Here is a 15,473-nt window from a genome sequence, read left to right as displayed (position 1 = left end):
TTCGTGACCTCTAAACCAGTCAGTCTCAGGGAACTGCCCTTCCCATTGGTTCTTCCTTCCTGCAGCCCAGGTAGAGAGCTTGCTGCCTGCAGAAGGCACTCGGGTGCTCCCCTTCAGAGTTCATAGCAGCATGTATATATACACACCACAGAGCTGCCAGAATCTTCCACTCTTGCAGAGCATTTAGCAAAGGGAAATGCAACTTGGAATTAGCTTGTGTTTTCAAAACATCAAGGAACGTGAATGTTGTTGGGCTGGAGGTGGGGGTGGGTAGTCAGAGGTGAACTGAGAATTTCTGCCCCCAGATCCTTGGAACATGAAGAGTTAAGGATGGGTCCAGAGGAACAGGTGCTGTCCAATTTGCTAGCATGTGGGGTGATGGTGCAGCTCCAGCCCCACCCCCACCCCCAGAGCTTTCAGCCACAGCTGCAGGAGATTGACAGGCTGTGGACAAGCAGCATGCCAGCATCACCCCTATCACCAGCAGTCAGAAGCCCCACAGCTCCTGGAATGACATTGGAAGGTCAGCCAATCGGGCAAGGAGCTACCCCCTCCGAGACACACACGCCACCCCTGGGCTCCCTCTCCAGAATGCAAGGGGGGACCTTGTGGACTCTGGACCACCGGCTCCCAACACCTCTCTTCCTTCTGTGAATCTTCTGAGATTAGAGACTTTGCTCCAAACTGCATCCCTCTTTGCATGAATGAAAACAAAAGAATGCAGACCATTCCTGAACTGCCAAACCCTGAACATGATTGCTGTGTGTAAACCCCCCACCTCCTGAGCCACGGAGTCTGGGCGAAATGAATTTGAGGGACACTGGGGAAGCGGCTTCTTAGGAAAGCCCTAGGCAAGTGTATGGAGCATCCTCAGAGGCGGAGGTTTGCCTGCTCTGCTGAGAGCTTGCTGCAGGAGTCTGGCGTGGTTTGCCGCCCACTAGTGTCCTATGGCGGGGACACAATTGACATGCAGGGAGCAGCAGCTCAGTGTCTCCCAAGCTGACTGTGCCTGCCACCTAGGACCAGCATGCACCTGAGTGCCATGGCCAAGAAAATGCCCGTTGTATGCATAGGCAGCCCCGGGGCACCTACCTAGCCAGGAGAATGGGGCGGGGGTGGGGTGCTCATTCTACAAACATACCCCATGTCCTGCCTCTTGCCACCTCAGCTGTGCTTAACATTAATTATCAAGGTTTTGTAAGGGCAAGGAATAGGGAAAGCTGTTGCTTTATTTTAAAGCAGATAAACAAAATAAACATGCATTCCTATTTCCCACAGTGCTCATAGATCTTAAGACGGCCCCTACCCCTCTACATCTAGTTTCTACGGCACCAAGCGGACTCCTGTTCAGCCTTGGCCACCTTCCTTGTTTACTCCAGACACATCCATGATAAAATATTTTGTCAGCTATATGGAGATTCAGGCCTCAGGGATTTAATTTGGGCAGGGATTTTTTTTGGGTCAAAATTACATTCTCCAGCAGCATGATATATGGTGCAGGGTATGCCCTGTGATTTTCTGATTCTCCCAGGCAGCGGGGAACCCTTGGTGACACTCAAGTGGCAAGGAGGATAGTCAAGGAGAGGAAGCAGATTGGTTGGCATTTATTAAAGGTCTGCCTGGCATTTTGTTTGCCTACAGAGGGCATCTTGTAGGGGCATTCAGCTTATGTGCAAAGGCCTAGCAATTTTAGATGAACTCTGGAAATAATCTCACTCTGATCTATACATAGGGGGAGAGAAATGATTGGGTTTTTTTTTTGCTTATATATGTCTGTGAAAAAAATTAAAATATTATCTTGGAAGCCTTCAAGATACACCAGTACTTTCAAAGGCCTACTTCTGTGGCGGAATAAAATACCAGGTGTCAGGTCTACACTGCCCTGCCACGTGATCCGCAGAGTCCCAAAGGTGCTTCCCACCCGGCTTGTCCTTGAGCCTCTCACCTCCATCACTCCACTCTCTAACTAGGCTCAGGGCACCTGAGAGCATAATGCAGTGGACCTCAGAAGCTCAAGGCGGAAGAGAAGTCAATGTCAAGAGTGCACGTGCGTAAAAGCCAGGTGCCAGGCTGCAGCAATAACACCGTCTATGTAAACCTTGTGCTACCCCCCCCCACTTCTGCTCTCGTCTGGAGTAGTACACTGGAAAGCTATCGCTGGGGTTAAAAAAAAAATCAAGAGACCACGTACAGAGAAATGATGCGGCCACATGTTCATCTGAGCACACACGCAGCAGCGTAGGTCTGTGCTGTGAGTATCTCCAGGGTGTCAGAGAGCACACTGACCACCTCACAGGCTCCCTGCATCATCTCAGGCGAGGTCACTTGCAAGCTCTCAACCTACCTACGCAGAGACTGGGATCTTGCTTCTGGTCTCTGCCGCCCAAATACTCTCTGCAGCCTGTCCAGCAAAAAAACGCTTTAATTAAGAAGCGAATGCCCCCCCCCCATTACAAGCCTTCTCCTGTTCAGATGAAGACAGGATATCTGAAACACAGGCTGAGCATCCCTGCTCCTGCTTCTTACCTCCCCCCTCCTCCAAATATCCATTTGCATATTTTTTTACAAATAAGAAAGGAAAAATGACTATAATAATATCATGGTCATTTTAGTGTTTGAGGCCTGGCAATATAGCAACAATAGTCAGTTTGGGTTCTTATCACAGATTTGGATATTTTTCAAAATGAAGATAGGCCAAAATATTGCAGTTGCTGACCAAAAAGAAAAAAAAAAAGACTCCCTTCAGATAGCATTTAGGTTCATATTTTTGAGATGTAGTCTTACCAAAGGCAGTATTCTAAACCAGGCTCTTATTTTGACATGAGTATGTATTTTATGATATTTTGCATAGTATATCTTGAACATCATCTCTGGAAAACCCAACCCCACCCCCAATGTAAAAGCCCAAGCCTCCAGAGCCAGGGCTTTCTCTCATGCTTGCTCATATAAAGGAAGGACCATTTTTTACATAAGGTGGTTCCCTGGCCTTCAGCTGATGGGGTCAGAGCAACTTGCCTGTGCATTTTACTGCAATAATAACCTATTCTCACAGCAGATGTTAAAAGTCTTGCAAATAATTCTTGCACGACTCTACCCAGGTGTACATGAGCAATCTATGCATATATTTTCCATATGGTAGATTTCACTCAATTTGAACACTGCATAGAATTCTTTATATAGTAGTTTTTAGTTATGAAATGCTGATTTAAAAAAACATAGACATTTATAGCATCTATGTATCAGAGACTATCATAAATTTCTTCTCTACCATGCTCACCATATATAACTCACACTGAAAAACAGATACTGGTTGGCTGACAGCCGGAATAGCCTGGCTTACCATCCTGAATCACCTATTTCTCCCCAGAGTGGAAATCTCCCTTCATTCAATAGCCCAGGCCTTTGCAAAAAAAATCCAGATATGTCACCCTGACAGGGGAGACAGGCCATCAAGGCATGTTGGCTTTGGAACACATCTGTGAGCATCTGGGTCTTTTCTGTGCTTTCCCACTAAAGCAGCAAGCAGCAAGGACTGCTCTCCAGAGGTACTGCATGATTGGGATCACATCTATCCCCAAGGTAAATTCCCTGGAGGCGGCAGGACAGGTATAGTGCCCTCTGGGAAAGGAGGGTATCTTGTCAGAACTTGCTCTAATTTTTCTACCTGGGAGGAAATCTCAAGATGAAAGCCCCTGTCACTTTGCCTGTGGTTTATTAAAGAGCCAAGTGCCATTTTTTCGTGAATTGGGGGGATACATTATTCATTTGGCTCCATCTTTTCTTAGTCATCATTTTTTTTTCAAACCTGGGAAACATCATGTCCTTCCTTTGGCCATGGGTTGGCTGTTCTCTAAGTACTACCAAGGTCTGCAAAAGAAAATGCAGCCGCTGCTTACAGCTTCCCTAAGGTATCTTCCAGAAAAATCTTACAGCCTCCCCTTGGATTCTCCTCCTCCTGTTATCTTGTAAGGCCCAGAGATATATTCATTCTCTCGAATTCATATACTCCCCACCCCCTGGGTATAATGGGTTAATTTTAACTGTCAGCAGGTTATAGGTTTTATGCAGATGTTGCTCCAAAATTTGAAATGGGGATTGAAGCCCTGGGTGCTTCCAGGCGATACCAAATGATGGTGACAATTCCCTCTCTCTCTCTCTCTCCAACATGAGAGAAAGCCATTCATACATGTTAAGTTCATATTTATGCTGTGTGTGACAGGCAGCCTAAGGTGCACACACATACACTTACTAATTGGGTCTGACTCCATCAAGAATGATAGCTTTCTAAATACCAGGAAGAAAGCGTCTCAATAAGCAATACTCAGCTGAACAGGAGAGGGAAACCCCATGTACAATGTTCACCAATTTCACTTTTACAAGTATACAGGTGATTTTTTTAAAAAAAATATTGTCAACATTACAGATGATGTAATGCTTAGCAGGGCATATTTTTACATACACTACTGCGAGGAACATGTAGTGTCCAGGGGACGAGGCAGATGCAGAGAGACACATCTTTCCCACCACCTTCAAGGATGAACTGTAGCAGTATTAAAACGGAATCTCTAAGGCTCGAGAAAGCAGAACCCGGAGGCTACTGTCTTAATTGACCCCTGCACCTGCCTGTGCTTCTAACGCCATGTCCTTTTCCTGGTTGTGATATTCAAAGCGGCGATCATCCCCTCTCTTCTTCATTCCCCAAACCTGGCTGGCTCTGACGAGGTAGCTGTCTAGCTCTGGAGTTGGGCTCTGAGCTGGCACTTAGCTAGCTAGCTAGGTAAGCTGCTTCCAGCGATTGCAGAGCGATGCCTCCCCGGCCTCCTCTCAGTACCGCCTAACCTCTCCAAAGCAATGCAAATATCTTTTTTTTAAAAAATAAATAAATAAACGCATGCATGAACATTCCAACCCGGATAGGGAAGGAAAGGGGGAAGACTTCACCCATGCATCCAGCCGTCCACACCGCACCCACCCACCCGGGCCCCTTCCCAGACAGGAATCAGCCCAGACCGCAAGGCTCACCATTCGCGAAGCTCTGGAACAAGGAGAGAGCCAGTATCCACATGCCCCTGCTGCTGCCCGGCCTCCCGCGAGCCAGCGAGCCAGCGAGCGAGCCACGCGCCGGCCTCGCCCCCCGCGCTGCGCTGCGCTCCGCCGCGCCCGGCCCGGCTCCGCTCGCCGCCCGCCACCTGCCCAGGGGCCGCCCAGCCGCCCAGCCGCGCTTCCCGCACGCTGCGCCCCCGCACACCTGCTCCCGGGCGCCGCGCCCTGCGCCGCGGACACAGCCCAGGTGCGCCGTGCGCTCGGCTCGGCTCAGCGGGCCCCGGGCAGCCAGGCGCGGGCGCACAGCCGCAGCCCCAGGCGCGAGCTCATGCCGGGCGCCCCCCCGATGCGCAGCGCGGCCAGGCGGCGGCCTCCGGGGCGCCGGCCTCACCCTCCGCAGCCAGGCAGCAGGCGCGCGGCCAGGCTCATCCTGCTGCGGCGGCCTCGGGCGCCGGGTCCCCTGTGCTGCCCTTCACTGCCTGAGCCCGGCGGGCCGCGCGCGGAGGCGAGCGGGGACCCCTCCCCTGCTCTGGCCGCTGGGGCGCTCTGCAGTCTTAAAGCAGCAGCAGAGGAGTGCGGTGGATCACGCAGTCGGCAGGACTCAGGGCGCAGAGGCTCAGAGACTCGTCCCCACACAGCCCATCGTGTGCAGCTCGTTCTTGCAGGTTGCTAATGAGATGCGGCCGGGGGCTGACCACTGCGGAAGGGTGCCAGCTAGGCAGAGGTGACCGCGAGGCCTTAGCAGTTTTGATGTGATGTGCAGCAGGATTCGGGGTCCGTATTGACTCTCTGAAAAGTCTAGTCCATCTGCCTAGAGAGAAATGCTGCCTCCGAGTCCTCGCGGCTCCTGGGAAGAGCTCTCTGACTTCACTGGCTGATTTTTAATTATCTTGAATACATACTAGGATACAACAGGAGCGATTCTAATTTTGATCTCTGAGTGATGCATAAAAACTGATTAAAATAGCTGATACCGTGTGCTCGCCCCAACACGCAACCCCTTTCTTGGCACTATGCAGACAGCAGACGGTGACCTAAAGGGTCTGCAAAAGGATTCTGAAGTCATGATATTATTCAACAAAATCCCTTGAAATAACGCATATCCATACCCAGTATTTTACAAAATAATGGCCTACAGGGTCAAAATGTGTCCCAATTTAAGGTCTAAGACCGAATACACGTAAGCAGGGCTGTGGAGTGGGAAAAGCTTTGAGGGACCGTTTCCCAGTCAAGAGGCATCTTCTGCCTGGATTGTATGTGCCCTTAAGACAGCTCACAGAATAACCCAGCAAAAGCAAATGTCAAGGCAGAAATAAAATGGTGCTTTACCAGGGCTGGGCACAAGATGGCCAGGCCCTGTGTGCTAGGAAGGGTCAGCTGAGCCCTGACGCGCACTGGCTGCCATTGCTCTGCAGCTATAGGTGATCACATGCTGCCGCCCACTCAGGCTGCGCCTCCAGCCCTGCCAGCCACACAAGGAACCCCAAGTGTCCTCTGGCTTTGCATGCAGAGGGTGTTCACTCCCTGATCCTTGAAGCTGTGTGTGGAGGCAGGTAGTGGGCCTGATTTCCATTCCTGCATCCGGGGTCTTGAGTCCACAATTCTTCATGCAGTTCAGCCATCTTAAGGCTCAGCAAGGCCTTGGTAGCCAAGACAAAGCCACAAAGCTGGGACAAACTGCTGCCGCCTCCACTTGCCAGATCTAGGCATGCACGCTTGTCTCCTGAGCCTCCCTGCCCTAGCATGCAGAGTGGAGCTATCTGCAGTTCTAACTATAAGAGTTGTGGTGTTCTGAGGCCTAGCTTTGTGCCTGGTCACCGTGGTCAGTAGTAGCTAAGATTCTGAGTTGGAGCATGGCTGGCTACATAAGCATGGGGATCTAGTATGAAGTGAAAATCCAAATGGGAGGAAATGCACCATTTACAACCCCCTAGTGGCAACTTTGTCCTTTCCTCTGAAGCTTCTTCTGACCCCGTCATGATGTTTATCATTTACTGTTTACTGTTTCACTGTTAGGGATAGGTGTGAAGGTAACAGCTACACAGAAATGCCAGGCTGCTACAAAGCAATCCAGGGCCATACAAGTGTCTCTTTGTTTCCCTGCTCTCCACCTGGTCCATGCACTGGGCATAGCCATGGTTGAGAATAGGGAAACCGGCTCCATTCCACAGGGATTACTGCTCCAGGGTGGCAGGAGATGCCAAATGATTGCATGTCCACACTGGGAAGCTGTCCTCAGTACCTGGCTCAGAGGTGGGCCAGAGGCTCAAATGGCTTCTGGAACATGCATGGCAAAGTCAGTCCGGGGTAGGATAGTAGATGCCAAGCACTACCCTGGGGGGTCTCCCTGCACCCCACCAACCTAAATCATCCAGAACTCTTCCAGGGACAGTGAGGAATAGCAGAAAGCAGACCTTCCACTGAAAAAGAACATAACCCACAGCCAGGAATACACCTACAGTGGCAGAGCCTGGTCATTACTTTTTGTCTTGCTATGATCTAAAAACAAAACAAAACAGAAAAAAAAACTGACAAAAGCAACTCAAGGAAGGAAGGGTTTATCAGCAAACAGCTCAGGGCCACAACCCACCCACCATTGTAGGGAAGTCACTGCGGCAAGAGCTTCAGGCAGCTTTCTACTTGCAAGAAGTAGAAAGTGATGAGTACCTGCGCTCACTCAGCTCAGTTCCCCTTCTCTATTCAATCTGGGGTCCTAGCCCAGGGAATGGTTCCACCCACAGTATTTTTTCTTCCCACCTTAATTAACCTAATCAAAATGATCTCCTGCAAACACACCCAGAGGCCCATTTCTCAGGTAACCATTGAGATTAGCCTTCATAGATGGGCAGCCAAGAGCCCTCCCAAAGAGACGCTAACGGGGATGACTCCAAAGACAAAGCCTCATGGACTCAGAGAACATGTGTCCAAGGGTACTATCGTTAGACATTTTCAAGTTGGCCAATGCAGAGCGCTCTGTCTTCTGAGCAAGACTCAAGACTCTCAGAGTATGGAGGGTGGTGAGACATGGTGCAGGTCACTGGGTCCAAACCTCCGTGGTTGGCTTTCAAATGCATCTTGATGGGCCTGGACTAAAGGCCTTTTCATATGTATTCACAGCAGATGCTTGAGTGTAGCCCACTTAACTATGAGTTTCATGAGGTCAGAAACTTACTCCTGGTCAACCATAAACCCCCAAGGCCTGGCTCATGGAGGTACTGTGTTGGTTAAGTTGGTTGGATGAGGAAATGCTTAGGAGTTTAGTAGGGCACCCCTGGGACTAATTTCCAGATTTGACCCTGAGAGTCCTGACCTAATTGATGGATCATTCTATAATAATGAGCTTCAGAAGTGGTGAAGAGAAATGGGTGTGGCTTGGGTGAAGGAAGTAGGCCACTGTGGAGGCATGTCTTGGTGGCTATATTTTACCCTAGTTTTTTCTTATATGCCTTCTTCCTACTTTGTGTCCATATTTGAGCAATGTCCTCTTGTCACATGCTCCTGATACTCTGCCCAAGTATGCGGTGCCAAGCAACTGTGAGCTGAGCCCTCTGGAACTGTGAATCAATAGCCCCACATGCTACCACCATCACCATCACCATTTAAGTTGTGTGTATCAGCTACTTTGGTCACAAACTCTGGAATGCAGTAAGCATCCATGGAGTGGTATAGGAATCTCTAGTGTAGGTGGATGAAGGAACCAACCCCCACAGAATGCACACACAAACACTTGAGATTCAAGACTTCAGATCGCCTTGCCAAGAAGTATTTGGAGGACATTGTAGGCAGGGTTTCTGTGTGTCCCAGCAGCCACTTCATAATAACCACGCTGAGGGCCGGGCGTTGGTGGCGCATGCCTTTAATCCCAACACTCGGGAGGCAGAGGCAGGTAGATCTCTGTGAATTCGAGACCACCCTGGTCTACCGAGTGAGTTCCAGGACAGAGTCCAAAACAATACAGAGAAACCCTGTCTTGAAAAAAAAAAAACCATGCTGAGCCTTAATATTAATTGTAAATGATCAGCCAGTAGCTCAGGCTTGTTCCTGACTAGCTCTCACATTTTAAATTAACCCACAATCCTTATTTACATTCTGCCACGCATGTCTTCATAAGCATGGCACATTCATCTCCCTCTCCCTCTGCATCTCCTAGTGTCTCTTCTAACTCCGCCCATCTTCCTCCCAGCATTCTCAGTATGGCTTCCTGCTCTCTCTCTCTCTCTCTCTCTCTCTCTCTCTCTCTCTCTCTCTCTCTGTGTGTGTGCATGCATGCATGTGTGTGTATCTGTATCTTCTATCATCTATGTATTTGTTGCCTTTGCCAGAGTGTTTTATTACAGCAACAGAAAAGTAGCTAATACAGGAGAGTGAAACAGGAGCATTTCCAGGGTTGCCATCACTTCTAGACTGAGAGGAAACTGGGATGTGAAGGCACTCAGAGAGGTGAGTGAGGTGTCTGCGCCCCCTGAGAGGTGTGCCAGGGCCTTGGCCATAGCAAATATGACCAAGACTGTGCAATCAGACCTCAGCACACAGCTCTGCTGGTAGACCTACACAGCTGGGGATCCCAGAGGACATGCCACAGAGCCACTGGAATGTGTGGATGACTTAAAACCCATCTAGAGGCATGTCGGTGAATGGCCAGCAAACACAGGTAACAAGAATTGTTACTGCTGCCACAGTTCTGTCGTAGCTGTGGTTGGCCAAGTTTAATGCTTGAGGTGAGAGAGAAAGGACAGAGGAGAGGGTGAACTGTCACACGAGGAGATCTAGGAAAGATGGGAAGGCCTGTGTGATACAAAGGTTGACAGAAAAAGAAGAAGAAGAAGAAGAAGAAGAAGAAGAAGAAGAAGAAGAAGAAGAAGAAGAAGAAGAAGAAGAAGAAGAAGAAGAAGAAGACTGACCTAGGACTTTCTTCTAAGTCACACTAGTTCCGTTAAAGGAGTTATGAAAAGTCAGGTAGATTGGAGATAAGATAAAATTGGACCCAGAATCATTTCAGACATTAAAAAAATGCTTAATTTAAAAACTAAGCAAAGGTTGGGAATATAGCTCAGTGGTAGACTACCTGCCTAGTACACACACACACACACACACACACACACACACACACAGACACACACGGCTCTGGTTTCCATCCTCCATACCACAATAAATAGATGAATATTCTTAAATAATCAAACATTTAATTGGCGTTATTTAAATGGAATGTTTAATACTTAAGTATGTCACTTAGTATTTAAATGACAAAAAAATAATAATAAGAGCAAGCAAAATCGGGTGGTAGACTATTCTGGAGAGTATGGGCCAGGCACACGGTTTTGAGCATGGTAGAAATATTGTCTTTATGCTGTAAAGCTTGATAAGAGAAAAACAAGCCGGGCGGTGGTGGCGCACGCCTTTAATTCCAGCACTCGGGAGGCAGAGGCAGGCAGATCTCTGTGAGTTCGAGGCCAGGCTGGACGGACAGCCTCCAAAACAATACAGAGAAACCCTGTCTCGAAAAACCAAAAAAAAGAGAGAGAGAGAGAGAGAGAGAGAGAGAGAGAGAGAGAGAGAAACAAAGCAAAAGAGAAGGAAGAAAGGGAGGGAGGGAGGGAATAATGGAAGGGAGAAGGAGGGAGGGGGAATGTTTTACCATAAGTAAAGAGAGAAAAAAGTGTGTGTGTGTGTCATTTTTTAAAGTAAATAAAATCTTGTTTCCGTCTTCTCTTCCATCCCCACCCCCACTCCCAGACATACAGAGAGAGGAAGAGAGCCAGCCTGTCATGGATTTAAAAAAAGTTGCACGATAAATATAGGTGTCTGTTACCTGGATGGCTGAAGTGTATTAAGTGGGAGAAAAAGAAGGGAGACAGAAACAGTTGGGAGAAAATGAACAAACGAAGAAAGTGGTTCGTTAAGCAAGAAGCCACGTGTGTGTCACAGTTTGCTTCTGTGCCCTCAAACCGTTGTCTCTGTAGTGGTGTGTCACTTCTTGTCTATTAATCTGGAGTCTTAAATCTTCCGTCCCCTTGATTAAAATGTCTAACATTAAACTAAACTGAATACAAAGCAAAGCTAAAATGCATTGTTGTGTGCTGTGACGGAAGGACACCCTCTGGGTGCCATGACGGACCTGAGATTCATGACATTCTTGCCTCTACTTGTGACTTTTCTGGTCCTCCCTGTGGAAGGTGGCACCTGAAGGAGAGGACAGAGCTAGCTTCTCCCCCAGCTGCGGGTCCACAATCTCATTTCCCCCCACACTGTTGCCCATAACAGCCTAGTAGCCTCACACTGCCCTGAGGCTACCACACCACCAAACCCCCTGAGGAAAGCTCCAAAGTGAGATGTGGTTCTGTTGATGGGCATTCTCCAGCAAAACAGCCAGTAAAATGTATGGATCCTACTGTGGGATGTTATTTATCAAGATAAAAATAGGCTGTAGGGGAGGACAGAGGAAGGGAGAGATTTGTAATAGGGGTGTTGGCTCTCATGATTCTGGAAGCTGTTAAGTCTCACACCCTGTCTTCTGCAGGCTGGAGACCCAGGAGAACTTTCAGGGTATGGACAGATGGAGAACTGTCCCAGCTCAAGTTACCAGGCAGAAGCTGGGCTGAACCTTCCTCTGACTTTTTTATTTTATTCACACCTCAGCAGATTAGAGGGCTTGTCTCGCCGAGGAAAATCATCTGTTTCACTCAGCTCACTGGTTCAACTGCTTCCAAGTCTTCTGGAAATGCCTTCAGCTACCTGAGCTCTCCAGGGCCCAGGAAAGTTGACCTAAGAGAGTAACCAATGTAACCCTCCATCACTCTAGCTTCCCACATCTCTGTGAGGGACAAATCACACAACGCTGGATGTACTGAGCCAACGCCTCACAGAAACAGCACTCAGTGGCAGAGCACATGGTTGTAGGGAAAGGGTCCTGTTTCCTTCAGTGATGAAGTTGGCTCAGAGCATGGGGGGACGGGTGCTGAGGAATAATAGATAAATGACAGGGTATATACATGGAGGGCTGACAGGAGAGATGAAGGCCTTGAAGGAGGAAGGCCAGATCCAAAGTCCACATTCTTATCTTGCCCACGGGGTCTTACAAGAGTCATATTAGAGCAGCCGGAGCACCCCCCAAAAAGGCCTTGAGGTGGGAACAGGACAAAGGAATGGCATTGTTAAATCCATGCCTATGCAATTTTGTCACAACCTAAGTTGTAAGGTGGTTTAAAATCGTCCTTATTACTATTATAGGAATAGTCCCTACTGGCTAGCTTTTGTAGGACTAGAAGGCGCTACTCAGACTGCCGGAAGAAAAAGTTATCAACAGTCTCCTTCAGCTCTCAACCCTGTGAACTACAAGCAATGGCAGACATGTCAAGACATACCTATGGAGGTAAACATTGGCATGAATGTTATGGGGGTAGCCAACTTCCTTTTTAATTGGATCCGAGGTCTGTTCCATAGGTAGAAACACCTGCCTGATGCTGTAAATCTAGCCAAGAATGCATGGTTGGGAAGCTCACTGACCCCCATGGGTGAAGATGCCACCATGATTCTGCTAAATGGACATAGTACCAACTGTCCTCTATCAGGGATTACTATAGATCTCAGGCCTCACCACAGAAGTTCCTTTGTGTGGGTGGCGGCTAATGCAGAAACTCGCAACTGATCAACGTGCAGCAAGTTCAGTGTCTGTGGCGTGCGTTTACAACACTCCTCCTCCAAAGGCCCAGGAACAGCCACAAGAGGAGGGAATAGAAAGACTGTCAGAGCCAGCAGTTTGGGAAAACAGGGGTGAAACCGTGTCTTCTGGTCATGACCGAGTGACAGCATTCACGAACTCACAGCAGCCTCCGCGGCTGCCTGCACAAAACCTGCCAAACAACCAAGCCAGTAATCATTATAGATTGGAAAGAAAGCGAGTGACTCACAAGCCCCAACCCCCTAACTGAGGAGCTATGGACAGCTGATGGCTTCTGGAGGAGGGAAAGTGAGTTTTCTTTAAATGTGTCACAAATAACATGTGGTGGATGGTCCCACTCTCAGAAGCAGAAATTGGATACAGTGGGTAATTTAAAAATTAATTTAAAAAAAGACACAAAGTTGGAGGGTAAGGAGGTGGGAGTCGATCTGGGAGGAGTTAGGAATAAAAGTGGGGTGACTATGGTCAAAATACCTTGCATAACAAAAAGCCTCAGAAATTAATAAAAAAATATTTTTAAAAAGCCTATCATTTGGGACTAGACCTTCCACACGGGAGCCTGCAGGGGACACTTTCAAATTTAAGACATAGCAGTAATGAGTCCTCTCCAGGGACAGGAATTTAAGTATTGAAATTGACTCTTACTTGATGGCCAGCACTATCAGCAGAGTTTGCTGTCTCAGACAAGTGCAACCCATTTCATCTTCAGCAGATCCTTCTGAAGCCAGTGGACTATCTCCACACATCACATTTAGCCAGGACATCTCTTCGGTCATATTAGCAATGACTGCGAAGCGCCTTGCTCCTGCAGAGACCGTGAGCACACAAGGGCCTGTCGGGAACCAGGGGCATGAAGGGTTCATAGGTGAGATGAATAAACAGAAACTGCTTCTCTCGTGATATGTGCAGTCAAAATTACACTTGCTGAATGGTGCCGAGATGACTTGGCCAGTAAAGGGCACTTCGCCCCCGTGCCTGGTGACCTGAGATCAAACTCTGGAACCTACAGAGTGGAAGGAGAGGACCAACTCTCACAAGTTGTCTTTTTTTTTTTTTTTTTTTTTTTTGGTTTTTACGAGACAGGGTTTCTCTGTATTGTTTTGGAGGCTGTTGGTCCAGCCTGGTCTCGAACTCACAGAGATCCACCTGCCTCTGCCTCCCGAGTGCTGGGATTAAAGGCATGCACCACCACCACCTGGCCACGAGTTGTCTTTTGACCTCCACTTGCAACTTGTATCTTTCTCTCTCTCTAAAATAAACACATGAATAGAGAAAATGTATCAACTCATACCCATTTTATGGAAACTGTACTCACTCTAGTTTATTTATGAGAAAAACTCAAGAAGACAACTTATTAAATCCTAAAAGACTTTAATTTCTGATGTCTCTGTGGTTTCTTTCCTCAGCCAGTTTACAACCAGAGAAAACCCTGCTCACATTGCGCACACAAAGAAGAAAGCAGATGGTCACTCTAGTGCTGTTTGAGAGTAACATAAGTAGAACGTAGATTAAATCAGATGTGGTGCATCTGCCGATGGAATATCATGTCCTCATTAAAAAGCCACTGACATGCAAGAGATCAAACCTCAGGAAATGCTGGGCCCTCAGGATGTTTTGAGTAAAAGAAGAGTGGAAGAGGAGCACATACGTCCCTACGTACACACAGATGTGCGTATTGTTTATGTTTATATGCTCTCACATGCATGGAGTCCCTGGATGAGTATCTATGAAGCCATTATCCATCCCAAAGGGAACTGGGCTAGGTAGAGGAGAAACACATAGCTTCATGACACAATCGTTCCTATGAAATGCATATCTCCTCACTCATTTCAATTTGGCTCATTTTACAATTGAAAGACATTAGCACAAGAAAATATCGGTGAACTTTAAGAGATTGCTGTGCATGGGGCCAAAGAGATGGCTCACCAGGTAAAGGCAATTGACATGAAGCCTGACCCTAACCAGAGTTTGATCCCTGAAGCCCTAGAGATAGGAGAGAACCAACTCCCACCAATTGTCCTTTGGGGTTCACAGGCATGCACACACACACACACACACACACACACACACACATTTGCATATACACATGCATATACACACATTAAACAAGCAAGCAAATAAATTAAACTCTAAGAAGTAGATTACTGCATACAATTCAATGCTATACAAACATACCAGCCAATAGCCACATCAGTCTTCTTAGATTTAAGTATGAGGTAATAAAAAAGAACATGTGAAATGTTAGCTGAGAGCATGGCACAGTTCTATAATGCTGGCACTTAGGAGACGGGGCAGGAGGATCATGGATGAGAGACCAGCTCCACAACATAGAAAAACATTCTGAACAAAACACAACCGCAGTGAATTTATTTCCCCAGTTGTGCCGTATTTCCCATGCCAGGCACCATACCCAGCTAGTGACGGGCACATCACGTGGCACGGATACAGGAAACTTCCACTGCTATGAATAGTAACTTGGAGTGACCTCAACCCAGAATCTCCCACAGTCTCAAAAGACACAATTCTGGAGGTTGGATACAAATCTCTGAAATCAAAGATCCCCACACTCAGAATCCTGAAAGGTTAGAATTCCAAATGTTGAAATCTCGTAAGCCCCAAAACCCAAATAATAACTCCTTGGAAAACAAAACAAAAGGGAGGCTATTCTGCTTTCATTTCTGTTGCTGGGACAAAAAAATAAATAAAATTAATAATCATTAACAATAATAATAACAAATGAGCAGAAAGCAAG

General features: G+C 47.6%; 1 long non-coding RNA gene across 1 annotated transcript; it reads right to left on the bottom strand.

The window, feature by feature from the left end:
• Window positions 1-12,434: 12,434 nt before the first annotated feature.
• Window positions 12,435-13,737, bottom strand: LOC121141849. The gene is made up of 2 exons (XR_005878773.1): window positions 13,367-13,737; window positions 12,435-12,893 (listed from the first exon to the last, which is right to left on the bottom strand). It is a non-coding gene; the product is annotated as an uncharacterized LOC121141849 (long non-coding RNA).
• Window positions 13,738-15,473: the final 1,736 nt, after the last annotated feature.

This window comes from Mesocricetus auratus, unplaced genomic scaffold, assembly GCF_017639785.1.
Source record: "Mesocricetus auratus isolate SY011 unplaced genomic scaffold, BCM_Maur_2.0 Super-Scaffold_100008, whole genome shotgun sequence".
In the NCBI taxonomy this organism is placed as follows: domain Eukaryota; kingdom Metazoa; phylum Chordata; class Mammalia; order Rodentia; family Cricetidae; genus Mesocricetus; species Mesocricetus auratus.
Note: the sequence above shows the minus strand (reverse complement) of the source record. Positions and strands in the feature narration are given on the sequence as shown.